This window comes from Octopus bimaculoides, chromosome 6, assembly GCF_001194135.2.
Source record: "Octopus bimaculoides isolate UCB-OBI-ISO-001 chromosome 6, ASM119413v2, whole genome shotgun sequence".
Lineage (NCBI taxonomy): Eukaryota > Metazoa > Mollusca > Cephalopoda > Octopoda > Octopodidae > Octopus > Octopus bimaculoides.
The window spans coordinates 60150835-60167725 of record NC_068986.1 but is presented as its reverse complement, the minus strand read 5'-3'; the positions used below and the strand labels follow the sequence as shown (position 1 = coordinate 60167725).

The 16891-nt window shown below is 38.2% G+C and overlaps 1 protein-coding gene across 3 annotated transcripts in view; it reads left to right on the top strand.

The window, feature by feature from the left end:
- Positions 1-16891, top strand: part of LOC106870865 (uncharacterized) — an 823882-nt gene that overhangs the window by 176863 nt on the left and 630128 nt on the right. The window lies entirely within an intron of this gene.

Genomic DNA, 16891 nt, shown 5'->3' with positions numbered 1-16891 from the left:
GCAAAAAAAACCTATTTGTATATGCTCCACAAGGGAAAACAAGGAACATTGTTTACAACGAGGTGTTATAGTCACAACAGCAAGAAAGTATGTACATGATCACCTTCTTTTACGAAACTTCATTGACTTTCATATATTTATATTGATATACATATATATACGTGTGTTTGGGTGCGTGTGTGTATATACATCTCTCTATATAAAGATGATGCGTAGTCTAGACGGCGTTTTTAGATTTCATTATTCTCTTTAACCCGGGCAACGCCGGGTATTTCTGCTAGTTTACAATACTTGGTCACTTTTTGAAAAGAACTGGATAAATTTAAAACAACCAAAACTGCAGAATTGTTGCATACAAAGTTTACTGATTGAAACATAGTTAAAATGTTATTGGAACACAAAAAAAGCAGTAGCTTCAGGGACCATTGGGGAAGCTACAGCTCATCTGACCCCTTTAGCTATGATCCATATACCTTCAATGCTTGAGCTATTTTTCACGGAAATTGGAGTAGTCTTATACAGCAAGTATAGCTCAAAACCCACGTTTTAAATGGAAATCCTGGGGATCGTCTGATACATCCAGTCGTATTATACACGGGCATATGTAGTAAATGTTTTGGGAGAAAAGAATAAAAAGTCAATTATGTTATATAGACGCAGGCATGGTTGTGTGGTAAGAAGCTTGCTTCTCAAGCATATGGTTTCAGGTTCAGTCCCACTGCATGGCACCTTCAGCAAGTGTCTTCTACTATAGCCTTGGGCTGACCAATTCCCAAATGGAGTGAATTTGGTAGACAAATTCTGAAAGAAGCCCATCGTATATATATATATATATATATATGTGTGTGTGTGTGTGTGTGTGTGTGTGTGTGTGTGTGTGTGTGTGTGTGTACTGTATATATCTGCATGTGTCATTGTGTCTGTATTTGTCCTCTCACCATCACTGCTTGACAAGCAGTGCTGGTGTGTTTACATCCCTGTAACTTAGCAGTTCAGCAAAAGAGACTGAAAGAATAAAGACTAGGCTTAAAAAATAAGTCCTGGGGTTGATTTGTTTAACTAAAACCCCTCAAGGTTGTGCTCCAGCATGGCCGCAGTCAAATAACTAACACAAGTAAAAGAATGAAAGCGTGTGACTGTATGTAACTGATATAACAAAATATTATGCTCTCAGTAGACGTGGCTATGAAGAAATAAATAGGCGTTGGTGCTAGTACATGAACAGTGTTTGACTACATGTCTTTCATTCAATCATTCCAGTCATTCATCATACTCAATTCCTATAAAGTTATCACCCACTACCATATTTGGTAGTGGTAAGGCACATATTTTCATCTTTTATCTTTTACTTGTTTCATTGCCTTGAAGAATTTTTTAGTCAAATGAATTGAACCCAGTATTTTTTTAAAAACCTAGTACTTATTCTATCAGTCTCTTTTGTCAAACTACTAAGTTACAGTGATGTAAACACACCAACACAGGTTGTCAAGTGGCAGTGGGACACAAACACACACACACACACACACATATGATGGGCTTTTTTCAGTTTCCATCTACCAAACCCACTTGCAAGGCTCTGATCAGACTGAGGTTATAGTAGAAGATGCTTGTCCAAGGTAAGCATGTGGCTGGTGTAGTATGAGAAAACTGTAATGTGAGGAACAAAATATGGTTTACCTACCATTCAGTGTTGGCTTACAGCTGCATTAAATCCAAGATGTGCTCTACCCGCCCTGACCTATCACTAGAACCTACTGCTAAAGCCCAGTATCACACGCATGTGTCCACATGCATCCATCCATGATGACTGCCTGAAGTGAAAGAGACCCACACCGGTCCTACTTCCACCTATGTCGTTACTCCTTCTTCCTCTTCTGGTAAGGCCCCTCAGCTATTGATGTCATTCTTTCCTTCTATTCACCTCATTCCCACACAGCACCCCCACCCCCGATCTCAAGATCACCTCCTCACTTTATTCCAGATTGAAGTCTGCCATCTACCTGGGCAGATGTTTCATTTGCTGTGATATTCACAGGGATGGAGCACCACTTGCTTCTTCTCCACTTTTGTCGTCGTCTGACGAAGCGACAGTTTTGCGAACATCCAAGACGTGACACAGCATTCCATCCACAGAGACATTATTTTTGGAATTAACAGCCATCACTGTCCCTCTGTCCCACTGACATGTGCAGCATGCCTTTGGGTGCTTGATCCAGACTTCATCTCCTACGTACACGAAGGCAGACTCTCTATCTCTTCCACAGGGTGTTGTGATGCTGTACATGGGTGTCACCATTCATACCTCAATATTGCTCTGTGTGACACAGACTCCTTGGCCTGTCCTGATTAGAATTATATACATTTTTGTCCCAAAATACTGCTTCCAGTGGTGAGATGTGTCCTGTCTCAGCCATGGCCTTGATTCTGTGATGGTGTCTTTCCACAATTTCGTTTCCACTTGGCCTGTATGCTGCTTTGAAGAAGTGGTGCACATTCTACTTATCAAGCATCTCCTTCAGCACCTCCAAACAAAGTGCATGCCATTGTCCATCAGCAATTTGTCCACAGGGCCCCACTTCTGGAATATCTTGTTCAAGATACATGCAACCTCATCTGCAGTGCCTGTCTTCATTTCCCTCCAACCTAATGCACAGTCAACCATTGAGAGATATGTCCCCTGCTGGTAGTGTGTCACATCCTCCACTAATTATCTCCAGTTGTGCTCTACTGAGATGTTTTCCAGCTCGTGCACACCCAGACCAGAGTCATGGATTGACACTTATCACAGCTCCCAACCACCTTTTGAATGCTCTGCCTAGTAACGTCAGAGCCAACCCTCCTGGCAAGATACAGGATTCTATCCATGCCTGTATGATGCATGGCATGCAGTCTCCTTAATTCTGAGTCACCTAGTCAACACACTGCACTTACCCCACACTCTGAATCTTCCAGCAACACCAACCAGGCTTTTTCCACCCTGGTTAGAATGTCTGCTTTACTAACATCTCTGCAGTCCCTTTGGTTCAAACCCTCTTTTCATCAGTGATCACTGATTCTATCCATCGAAGGACAGTAGCTGAATTGGTTTGGATTTCGATAGATCACACCCCCCATCTCAGAGCCAGATTCACCCACTTCAATACTGTGTCCAACTCAGCCACATTGATGTGATTATAATCATCTGTTTTTCGAAGCCAGACTGCATCCTCTGCTTCAACACCTTTGATTTCCCAGACAACCCCTATTGCTGTGCTGCTTGCATTGCACCATATGATCCCGTTCTCCAATTTGGGCATATACCAGCTTCCTTTTATTGGATTTTCTGCTCTTACCCTCTCTAGGATTTACTGCATCATTGCCACTCCCCACTTTGTCCTCACTCCCACTTTGTCTCCCCAGTTCATCCCATCTGCTCGTCTATTGATGTAGCTGCATGCTGTTCAAAGGCACCTTATGACTGGATAGTGATCCACCAGTGTCCCACACGTCGAGAATTATTCTTGCCTCTTGATGCTGGTACCCAGTTCCAGAATCTCATTTCTTCTCCAAAACATCAACACACCTGTTTTGTCTCTTTGAAGCTTGAGCCCCAGTGCAACTCCTCCAACCATTGGCTCTGGTGGCTTCACAACCAGCCCGAACTTCTTTAGGTGATCTATGACCTCTGCAGCAAACACTACAGTCTTGTCTATCAGGATGTCGTCCATAAAGGAATTGCTGGCCTTTTTTACCTTGTCCACCTTTCCCAGGATAGATTTGAACATTGTTGCCATAATCTTTGGCCCAGAATTCAGCTCAAAAACCAGCCTAATCAAAGTGTGTCCAGCCCTTATATCGCACCAGCTGATACTACCACAGTTTCTTGTTCATATGGAGCTGCAGATATGCTGACTTCAATTTCATAATTGTTGCCGCCCTTGTAATCCATCTCCATTCTTGCAATGTCTCTCTGCAGACATCAGTCACCTCACCACCCACGTGGCACAATACATGGTCATTCATCTCTCGAAAGTCCAGTACTGGCCTGACCTTGCCCTTCATTGGCTGCACCACTGCCATTAGTAGAAGCACTCCGCTCTTCACTTCCTCTTTCCATGGAATAAGGATACCCTCTGTACTTCTTCAAACTCACTCCTGGCAACTCCTGTCAAAGTATGCTGGTAACAGCTAATTCCTGTGTCAGGGGCTCACCTTTCCAGCACCACTCAACTGTCCACCACTGACCATTGAACACCACCTGAAAAAACTCTATCTTCTGTGGTGTAAGCAGTACAATCTTACCTGGAGCTCAGCTCCCTCTCTTGTTGCAGATTCATGACACATGATGCCTCTGCACCACTAATCAAAACCATGTCTCCACTAACACTGACACCTCCTAGGTGGCTGATCACATCCATGCCCTTCACCACATCAATTCTATCTATCACATGGTCGATCAAAATCACTTGCAACCTCAGTGTTGTGCCCCGCACTGCTATCTTCACTTTGCTGCTACCCTTACATCCAATTTCACTACCATCAACTTCCCAAACATTACTCATGCCTTTCCATTCTTTTGACGCCCTTGGGGTCTCAAGAGATGTTGTACAGCACAAATCCACAAGGGCTTTGAACGCCTTTCCTCCAACCAGGACTTCAACCACGGGCAGCGACTACACAAGAGCCTCTACTTGCTCACAGGGGAAGTATGAGAGGTAGCAACTTTCCCATGGCTTTTCTCCTGGCCGCAGTTTTGGGCAACATACCTTGTCTGCCTGCAACAGTAGTAAATGGGTTCAGGCTTCATCTCTACACAGTCCCTTGCCATGTGCAGTTCCTGGCACTCCACAGCAGTTTTTCTCTCATTCTTCACTGACCGTCACATAATGCCATGGGCTTCTGCAGCTGTCACCACCACTGCATTCTGCCTGGTGTTTTGTGTTGACATGTGGGCTTGAGTGATGAGCTCACTTATTGCCATTTTCTTGCTGCCTGGCAGTTGTTGAAGTTGCACCAATATGTCATTGGGGAAGCCATTTATGAAAGCCAATCATGCCACCTTTTCTAGTCCCTCTCTAGTAATACCAGACAGCATGGCCAATCACCAAACCTCCACTATGTACATGTCTACTCTTTCCTTGTCCACCTGACCATTCCCAGCTTAGCGAATGCACCATACGATCCTTCTATAAAGGCTTCTTTTAGGCGCTGCTCAATCTTCACTGTGGCCAGTTGGTCTATTTCATCCATCTTGAGGTACAGCACCAACACGTTTCCTTCCAGATACAGAGCTATGAGACCTGCTATATCATCAGTGCCTTGCAGCTTGGCTACCACCTTGATCTTACGGATCCAGGGGATCACATTTTCTTCACCACAGAAAGGTCTGTTGGCATTGCTGCTGATCCTTATTTTCACTGCCGTCTCATGGAAGAGGACAGCAACAACAGAAAAAAAAAATATATATGAGAGAACTGTAATGTGAAGAACAAAATATAGTTCACCTACCTCTTAGTGTCAGCTGTCCAGCTGCGTTACATCCAAGACACACCCTACCAGTCTGACCTTCACTAGAACCTACTGCTAAAGCCCTGTCTCATGCACATGTCCACATGCATCCATCCATGATGACTGCCCGAGGTGAAAGAGACCCACACTGGTCCTACTTCCACCCACATCCTCACTCCTTCCGCTTCTGATAGGGCCCCTCAGCCATTGATGTCACTGACCCTTTGCTTCCATTCACCTCAACCCCACAGTTAGGAAGTAAACTTCTTACCATACAGTCACATCTGATGCAGATAAGCCTTGGACCTCTTATGAGAAATTTTGCAAGATGGAATAAGACTGCTTTTGAGCCCCTGGGCATAGGAGTCCTCTCACAATTAAAAGGTGCAGTGAGCTTTATCATTATTATTATTATTATTATTATTATTATTATTAGTAGTAGTAGTAGTAGTAGTAGTAGTAGTAGTAGTAGTAGTTGTTGTTGTTGTTGTTAGCTGGTAGGCAAAATGCTTGGATCATCATAGTCTGTCAAAGTCATCTGCCTTCATCCTTTCAGAGTCGATAAAATAAGTATCAGTCAAGTACTAGGGTTCATGTAGTCAACAAGCACTGCCTCCCACCAAAATCTAAGGCCTTGTCTCTATAGCAGAAATTCTTAGCAGCAGTTCATCCATCTTTACTTTCTGAGTTCAAATTCCACCATGGTTAACTTTGCCTATCATACTTTCTGGATCAATAAAATAAGTATTAGAAGAGTACTGGGGCTGATGAAGTCAATTAGGTCCTCCTCCAAAATGTTAGTGATATGACATACGACTTTTTGTCATCAGTGTTATATCTGAATTGTTATAATATTAAATGTTCCTGATGTTCTCTTATTACTCTCTAACTGTATATCTTCAACAAGCACTCCATGATATCTCTATTCAATAATTCCTACAACCTGTACACTATGACTGCGCATATGACACTCTTCTCAGACTGTTCTGCGCATGCTCATTTATACGAACTAGTATTGTTCACTTAACCAATCATGGGAGTGTACAGATTCCCCATACAACTGTTAGGTATTGTGCCTATAGTAGGAAGAATTATTATTATTAGGGCAGTGATCTGGCAGAATTGTTAGCATGCCAGACAAAATGTTTAGCAGCATTTCAGCCATCTGCATGATCTTGCAGGTGGTTCCCTGTTTGAATTTTCTTTAGGTCAAGTAGCCCGTTCCACTCAAAAAGTCCCTAAGGTTTAAGGGTGATGAATGAAACACATATGTTTCCAGAGATGAGTTATTCAAACCCCAAAGAATTCTCCTCACTACTCCTGCTTGTGATCAGAGATGCACATATCACCAGCCACTAAAGGATATGCTCAATTGGTTATGATCAAGCAACTGACAAGCAAATCTGTGGTATTGAGCAGAATATTTGTTGTATCCTGTCTTTTACGCTAAGACTAAGCATCTACTAAATAACACTTCCAATCATTTAAGATCAGAAGTCATTAGAGCTACTGCCTGGTACTGCATCAGGGTAATTATTAATATTATTCTTATTGTTATCATTATTAGTTACTTTTTAGACAACAAAATGGCAGGATTTTTAGCATGCTGGAGAAAATGCTTAGCAACATTTAGTCCATCTTTGTGTTCTGAGTTCAGATTCCACCGAGGTCGACTTTGCCTTTCATCGTTTTGGGGGTCAATAAAATAAGTACCAGTCAAGTACTGGGGTCGATGTGATCAACTATACCCTTCCCCATAAATTCCGGCCTTGTGCATATAGTAGAAAGGATTATTATTATTATTATTATTATTATTATTATTATTATCATCATTATTGAGTGAGAGAGCAATAAGTGACAATGCAGTACAAATATACAAAGCTCAATCTTCAACAGGCAGGAAAGCTGCTTCTCTTGGGGAAAAGTTATTCGGAAGACTATTATGTATCAGTTGCAACCCATTGAATCGACTTTCTTATTGGGGGTGGCAAGTGTTGTGTATTGAACTCCTAATCAATATATAACAAATGTTGTACATTTGTTTAAATAATTAACAACCACCAGTCACATGGCATGCACAAGTTTTATGTGAACTTGTTGGTTTTTTTTTTTTTATATATGTTACAATTAAAATAAACAGGCACACACAATTGGTTCCATCTCTACAGAATTACGATTGATGTTGTTACCCCTTCTCATATGTTCTGTTGTTGGTTGTGCATCTACTATGGTGAGATAGAGATTCACAGTTTACGGCTATTTAATCCTTCTTTCTATACCTGTGCTGAGAAAATTTACAAAACTTGACATGTACCACTTGTTGAAACATTCTAGCCCATACTTCTTGCACAACTCCCAGTGTATTTGCACTGCTACTTTGTCATAACATTTTTTGTACTCCTTTTGGGCTAGTTTTGAGCATCCATTAATTATATGCCTGATTGTCTCAGATGGTTTTCTTCATAGTCTGCACAAAGGAAATACTACTGTCTTATTAGTACTACACTTAATTGAGTAGGTTTGTAAAGCTTGTTCTTGAGCAGCAAGAATCAGTCCTTTTGTCTCCTTTAAAAAACCCAATCATAACCATTTTCAGAATTCTTCATCAGCTTCATCCAATGTTTGCTGGAAAAACTCATCATGAAGGACTTTCTCTTTACAGTTGATATTCTTTTCTCTATTAGCCCTCATATTGGACTCCTGGAGGATCTCTCCAATGTCATTGATCACCTTCTCACTCAATGCAGCCTGCAACATTCTTTCATTACTGTTCTTCAGGTAAGCATGCAAGGACTTGATCTTCACAACGTTATCTTTTATTCCAACCAGCTTTTTTCCATTTTCCTTTTAGGTAAGTAAAGCCTTGCTATATTACTTCAAGTATGATGGCACCTATGCATAACCATTACTTTCCTAACTTTTCCATCCATGTTGACAAGTTCTTCCGTTGTCCATTCCACAACTCCTCCATAGTAAAATATCACATGAACAGCACATGCATTGATGTCTCTAATCAGTTTCCCCCCATTTAGCTTAGATCTATATAGGTTTTTAACTCTTCTGGCATATTCAGAAGAAATTTTCTCCTTTGTCTTGGCATTCAGCACCAAGATAATTGTAACCCTCTCCATTCACTTCTCTTATCAACTCATCATCTGGAAGTTGTACTCCACTGCTCTCTCTCTCTCTCTCTCTCTCTCTCTCTCTCTCTCTCTCTCTCTCTCTCTCTCTTCAGTTCAATAGCAGTGCATTTCTCTATACCAAAATGCCATCTGGATATCTTGAGAGAAAATTCATATGGGCTGAATAAGAAAATCCAATTGAGCGCTGCTGGTGCCATAAAGTTTTAAACCATCCATAAATAGCCAGTGGATGATTGGTGTTTTTCTGCAGATTGTGGCCAGCTGTCCCATCTTTCTCAAAGCTATGGAGAGTGGTAACAAACTAACAGTAAACAGTAAGGGTGACACCAGTTCTCCTTGAATGATTCCCCTTTTGGTGTCAACTTGTCCAATTTCTCTTCTACCTGCAGTCAGATCTGTCTTCCAGTTTTTCATGCTGTTTTTGAACAAATAAATAATTTTTTTTCACTGCCTGACCATCTCCAGGCATTTCAGAATCCATGAATGAGGTACCATACCATATGCCTTCGTATAGTCAATTCAAGCCATTGATAGGCTTGTCAACTTTCTTTAGCAGTTCCTAAGAATTGCTTTGTCAATCAGTAACTGATTTGTTGTTCTCTGAGATCCCTCCTTGTAACATGTCTGTACAATTTCTTTCCATTATCCCAGTTAGAAGCTTCCACATCATGGGTAAACAAGCAATTAGATGATAGTTACTGGATACAGCACCCTTGGCTGATACAATTTGAAACAATTCCTTGGAATACACAGCCTTGCAAGAATTTTTGTAGTTTAGGATGTAAATTTATCAAAACCTTGAACCAAAAACCCTGAACTAGATCTGGGCCAGCTGCCTTCCAATTTTTCATCTTACCAACTCCAGCTTGAATATCTTCCAATGTGATGATGCCCTCCTCTATCTCCATGTCTTTGAATTCTTCTTCCAATTCATAGAGCCAAGGTGCCCTGTTGTTGTGCTTGACATTTTCTGACTAGATCAGGGGTGGGAAATTTTTAAGTGTGGTGGGTAAAAATTTCCCCAACAAAAGGTCTATGGGCGGATCAGGAATTCTAACTCTTATATCTGTGTAAATCTTGTACATATGTATGTATAATTCGATATACATTAATAAAGATAAGTTTAACACATTAAATTAACACATGACATCTTCATTAATGCCACCGATGAATTTAGGACATTCATATTACTTATGAGGTATTCTATATTTTTCAAATAAAGTGTAGTTTGGTCTCAAGGGGTGGTACAAACCTAGCATAATGTGTTTTATAGTGAAAACAAAATTTCCATTCAAATGGCAATTACTGGGCAATTTTCTGCTTGAGTCTAACTGTTTTAAGTCATAGTGGAAATGTGATCTATGTTGCAAAGAGGTATATGAGTACTGTATAAATTTTATGATTGAAAAATTGACTATATTTTGTACATACGAGTATGCCAGCCTATGGGCACAATAAAATGGGTTTGCGGGCGCAATTGTGCCTGTGGGCGGGGTTTCCCCACTCCTGAACTAGATCTTACTCCAAAACAAAGTTGCTTCTTTGAGATCTGGTAACCGCTTCTTCTTTATCTCTTCTACCCAGAGTCTTGTAGAACAGCTGATGATTTGTTCTAAATAATTGATTTTGTTTAAAATGTAGATATCTTTCCTTGTATCTTTTGATCTTATCTTCACTTACTTTGATCTTTTGTTTTAACATATTCAATATAAATAGAGTGCCCTTATCCACTAGGTGGTATTTTTTATTCATATAATTTTGTTCTCTTTCATTGAGCCTCATATTACCTCTCCTTACTTCCTCAAACTTTCTAAAATCCTTCCACCATCTGTTGATACTTTCATTTATTCTCCTTTTTCAGAATGGTTCTTTGTTTCTCTGTACTTTCTTTTCTCTAAATATTCCCATCTTCTCTGTGATGGCATAAGCAGTGGCATGCATCAAGGAATTTAACTCAGTGATATCCTTAATTGGAATTCTTATATGTTACCATCACTAGACAGGATATCAGCCAAGACTTCCAAGAGGCCTGTCTACCTTCATTTAAGCTGGTTATCCTGCACTGATCACCACTTCCAGTATTTATCCCTGCAGCATTTAAAGACTCATATAGTTGGCTGGCCATTGACTCTATTGAGACCATGCACACTTTAACAGGCTTTTTGTCATTCAGTGTCCAACAAAATTCACCCTCCTTACCAGGCAAGCACTTGATTGGTAGGGTTGCCAATTTAGTTGCAAATGGCCCAACAATTTATCAGGTTGTACTGGATTATGTTACCAATAGTACTAAAAGTGACCTGACATATTATTACAACTACCAGTTCCATCAGCACTATTACTATCAGTAAAACCAGTAGCATTCTTATTATTATCCTAATTAATATTCTTATTATTTTCATCCTTACTACCATTATTATTAACAAAATTCAATAGGACATTGTTGGATGAACCTGGGGTTTGGGGATTTCAAGATTTCTGATAACAAGATTTCCAGTACAAAGATTTTTGGTATAGGTAGTGGAGATGAAATTGGGTGTGCACAAGTTTCTAACAGTGAAGAAAAAGAGAGAAAAACAATCAAACATAGAAAAGATGTGCAAAAACTAACATACACCTAACTTACTAATGTTGATGAGGAATAGTAAACAACTGGTTTCATTTGCATATAACTGCATATTGAAACAATAGCCCTAGTTTAGATTATAATTCATAGAACATAACTGAAAGACAACTTCAAAATAACAACTTCTTGTTGTTATATAAAGACATAATTATTATTAAGGAAAGGATCCATCAAATATTCACTGGCCCCTCTTTGGTTCTCCAGGTTCCAGACCAATGTATCAGCTGAATATATTATCCATATTTCTCATCCATCATGTATCTCTTTTTAAATATATGCTTGGATTAGTGCCTGTCATCTTAAATTTCATAGAAATTATTAAAGAAAGCAAGAACTTACTTAATCAAATTATATTGGACCTAAGTGCATTATGTCATATTTAACCTCTGTAGAATTTGAATTCAGTAAAGTGTTGTAATTAATATGTAAAGTAACTAAATACTGGAAGATATTTTCTCCGGCATATTACCAACTGTATAATCTACTACTGTAGTTTAATAATAATATTTTTCTAGCATATGCACAAGGTCAACCTCATGAACAAAGTTTGGACACAGTATATATTTGATTAACTTCAATCTCCCAGTATTTGATTAGTACTTATTTAATCAACTCCAGAAGGGATGAAATGGACAAAAATTGAATTCATCCTATGAAGAAATGTTATCTCTTCTTCAGTACCAGAAGCTGGAAACAGGTTCAAATATGCCTCAAACATATTTGAATGGGTAACAAGTTTGTATTTATGCACATTACTGCTCAGCCCTTCTAACCCATATTTTATTTACAGTGAGCTGCCAACTTATGCAACCAGTCATACATAATATGATGATAAAAATATAAGAGAGACCAGTCTCTCTTGTCAGCTCGCAGTGTCTTTCTTTCAAATTTCTGGTACTGAAGAGGAGGCAACTACTACAAAATGCACATATCCATCAGTCTGGTTTAGGGAACACTACAAATTGACTGAGTGTATTTACACCTATCTTTCTATAGTGAAAAATTTTCTCCATGATGAAATACAGTGAATAGCTTTCTTATGGGTTTGAATATTTGAAGTGGTAACAAGTTTTTATTTATACACATCACTGCTTAATGTTTTCATTCCATATTTGTGTTCTGTATACGTATGCATATGTATGAACTGGTTTTGCATTTTATGTACATGTATGTGTGCAAGTGAAGGTTTTGTTATTCTATGTACATATATGCATGTGTGAATTTTGCTATTCTTATAACATATGTGTGTGCAAGTGTGGGTTCCATTCTAAATGTCATTGATATAATTAAATTGCCCATAAATAAACAAGACAAAGAAAAATATAATCCCATAATACTGTAAGTTGACATATTTAGGGAATATGGTAATTGATTCAGAATCAGATATTTGCATAAGATTGCAGTCAGTGCTAAAATTAAAAACAAAATCAAAAATTAAACTAATGCTGCTGCTGCTACACCACCACCACTTCTGCTGCTTGTTAGTGCTACACAACAAAACGAGGAACATAGTATACATACTGAATGATAAATGCAAATGATATTGTCAAGCTGATTAGATGGGTGCCTATTGAGTGATAATAAGTTTAGCTGTGTGTTGTCCCATAATAACCAACTCCAAGAGTTGTTGAAATAACATTTTTATTTTCATTGAAGTTTATTACAATATTTACCCTTCTAATTGTAGCTTGCCAATAGTGTGAAGTGGCCTGCTAGAGATGAATGTAGTTTGTAATAACATTACTAACAGAAGAGTTTATCTTCATGTGAGAGGTGAGAATAATGCTTTGACCATCCTAGTTGAAAAATCCTTTTAACTCAGGACTGAGCTTCAGCCAAAGAAAACTTGTCCATGTAAAGGGCTTGTTGTCTGTGTGCACCTTTGGCTTGCTTTTGACTAAGAATTGGTTGGCTACTTATTTGTGTGGCGAGAGGTGAGGATCTTGTGTTCATGGTATGTGCTTGGAGAAGTGCAGTGATGATGAAGTAATTCTTTTAAACACAGACTGTGTAGGTATCAAGAATTCTGTGTATGTCTATCTTCACTGGTAGCTTTCTCAAACTCTGTGCTGATTCTGGTGCAATTTCAATTTTATAACCCCCTTTTGCATGGGAATCTTATAGAACATTCTGTGATATAGAGTAATATTCCAGCAAGCTGATTGGTTAATATTCAGGGCATGTTGCCTGACTTAATGTGGTCTAAACTTAGTTACTGAAGCTGTGGTATTTTAATTCCAGGCTTTGCTACAATATAAATAAGGTAAAAGAAGTTCTCAATATTTAATAGAAATGTGAAGACAAAAGTTCTTTAGCTCCTTGTTGGATTTGATCAAGTAAACATATGATCCAAAACATTCCAGTTGTGATAATCCCATCTTGTTTTAGATATAGTGTGTCTGAGACCAAAAAATACTTTCTGTGTAGTTATTCAACCTGCTATGAATAATAATTAAATCTCCCTCAAATTATGCACTACTAAGAAAAAAAATTTCACATTGGACAATGTACTTTTGAGTTTCCTGCACATAAGAGATAAAAAAGACAGGATGGTTCTGGTTAGAATTCCTGCTCAGTTAAGACTATGCATATATATATGGGAGAATATACAAATAAGAATCAATATAATTTGCAGAACTATACACGAATTGTCTTCATGAAATAAGACTAGCATATTGTTCTACCAATTACATTGGGGCTATTTTTCAAAATGCCTCAGAATAGCGCAGTAATTGTTACAACAAAAATTTTGTACCTTGGACATAGAGTTACCCAAGGTTTCGTATCCACAAAACCAAAGCCTTTTGAACAGCTCTGTATATTTCTCATTTTGTCCTGTTTTATATGCTAGGCCACATAGTTTTAAATTGAATTAATATTCAATTTATCACCCTATCTATATAAATAATAATTTAAATAGTTATGTTCTCCAGCCGGCCACATATACTGCAGTGAATTATTCTCTGCAGAATTGTTTCTGGAATTTTGCATGCCAGAGCTGAGGCATTTTGAAAAATAGCCCCAAAATAATCGGTAGTAAATCACTAAGAGCACTGTCCAAGCGTGATCATTGCCAGAGCACCAGCTGTCTGGCTTTTGTGCCGGTAGCACGTAAATAGCACCATTTTAGCGTGACCATTACCAACGTCACTTTCCTGGCACTTGTGCTAGTGGCACGTGAAAAGACATTCGAGCATCCAGCTGTAGAAACTCTGCCAAATCAGATTGGAGCCTGGTGTAGCCATCTGGTTCACCAGTCCTCAGTCAAATCGTCCAACCCATGCTAGCATGGAAAGCGAACGTTAAACGATGATGATGATGATGATGATATATATATATATATTCCATATATATTCCATATATTCAATAAGACATTCAATACTTTATTTCATAGTACCATCCTTTTTTATTTTATATTATATATTATATTATATATTGTATATTCCATATTCTATATCCCACATTGGTTTTGCAGGAATATAAATAAAACATAAAAAACAGACAGTGTTGGAACTCTTTTAAACAAAATAATATATTCCTCTATACACAATCATACAAAACCCCCTTTTTTTGTATTTATTTTTACTCGCATATATATATATATATATATATATATATATATAGTTAATTAATACATCAGAAAAGAAGTACACTCTAAAGAATAGAGCAGTAATTGTTACAACAAAAAATTTTGTACCTTGGACATAGAGTAACCCAAGCTTTCATATCCACAAAGCCAAAGCCTTGTGGACAGCTCATCAGACCCTATACAAAGACAAAAGTTTAAATTTCTATGTCACTGATGTGAGGAAATGCTCAGAAATTGAAGTAGAGATTAAGCCAGCAAAACATGTGGTATCACTTTAGATAGATACATATATGCACACACACATGTGTGTGTGTGTCTGTTCATTTCATTCATAATTTAAGCATAGTGCAGAGTAGACCACTCTTCAGACCACATTGAATGATGTTGCATTGCAGAATATTGTAGATTGTACATGCAACTTCACATACTCTGTGCAGCAGAAACATGTGTTGGACTTTTTATAACTATCTAATTATGCTGTATAATTAACTGTTAAATTAAAGAAAAATTTGAAGATGTACCCGTCTCCATATTCTTATAATTGTTTTGGATATAAATTTATATATATTATAGCCAGTTAGAGAATGACCATTGGTTTCACATCTATAAAGTTCTTCGCTCTTAAGGCGGCTTGTAAGACTCATTGGTGGAGGTACATAACCTCTCTTCATTTGGAGGAAAGAACATGCCTTGGCTCAGTAAGTTTGTAAATAAAATATCCTGGACCGAAATTTTGCTGTCAATAAACCTGGGCAAGGAGTAGTTACTCCACTTAGATCAATTCCAGTTGTCTCTAAAATGGGTCAGTGTGTAGACGATTGCTTTTCTCAAATAGGAAATTCTGTTTCCAAAAATTTCCTCTGATGAGGGGATCAACTTAACATTTCCTTTTTGGAGTTTAAGAAGGTTTCCAGATCAAGTGAGGTGTGTGTGTGTGTGTGTGTGTGTGTGTGTGTGTGTGTGTGCATATATGTATCTATATCTATATATATGTATGTCTGTAAACAAGGAGAATAGTTAGCAACTTTTTATTGCTTACTTCTACAATTGTTTCATGAATGCTTCACTGGAATTTTATTGCTGGAATATATACATACATATCTACTGACATCATCAAATATCGACTACCTATTTATAAATTAATAGCTTTTATTATTGCTATTTATATATATTGTTTCCATTATAAAATTGGCAAAAAAAAAAAAAGAAGAACCCACAAAATGCAAGTGGTTATAAAAGAAAATGCTAAATCATAATTTCAAAATCAAACATGACTCATTCTGCCAATATTTGTTGTAAAGATACTCTGTGTGTATCTGTGTGTGTGTGAGTCTCTCTCTCTCTCTCTCTCACTATAGGTGCTTGTAAAAATCTAGAGGGGTCCTAGTTAAAGCATTTGTTGAATGGGAGGAAAAGACAGAGACATGTAGCATGGAGGACAACTGGAAGTTACAACAGGCAACCTACTGAGGACCACAGACTGAATCCATGTCAGGTGCAAAGTTCTGGCCACTGAGGATGATTGATGGTGGAATACTTATGATATTTGTCTGAACAAATACTATAAGTACTAGCACAAAGCAGTGACAGGTAAAAAGCAAACTTCAGTTTGCATAAATTTGTGATGTATTTTAATCGGGCAGTCTTTGAGTGCAAATCAGTCACTAGTATTGCAGTTAATGAGCACAGATCAGTCACTTTACTAAATGATCTATATATATAAAAATGAGAATGTGTGTCTGCCTGTCTGTCTGTCTGTCTGTCTGTCTGTGTGAATCCCTAAAACTCGAGAACTACGCAACCAATTTCATTCAAATTTTACACATGCCTTACTTAGGGTTCCAGTTGTGTTTTAGTCAAAAAAAATTATTAACTTCTTGCAGAGTTCGAGCACACGGCAACATAATATCTCCTCCACTATTTAAGTATTACGAGTCAAAAGTGAAACAAAAACACTCCTGTCAAATACTTTCACTTTAAAAATGAAACTATTCCACTAACTGAAACAATCACATTTCGATACTGTAGTGACAGATACTTTCACAG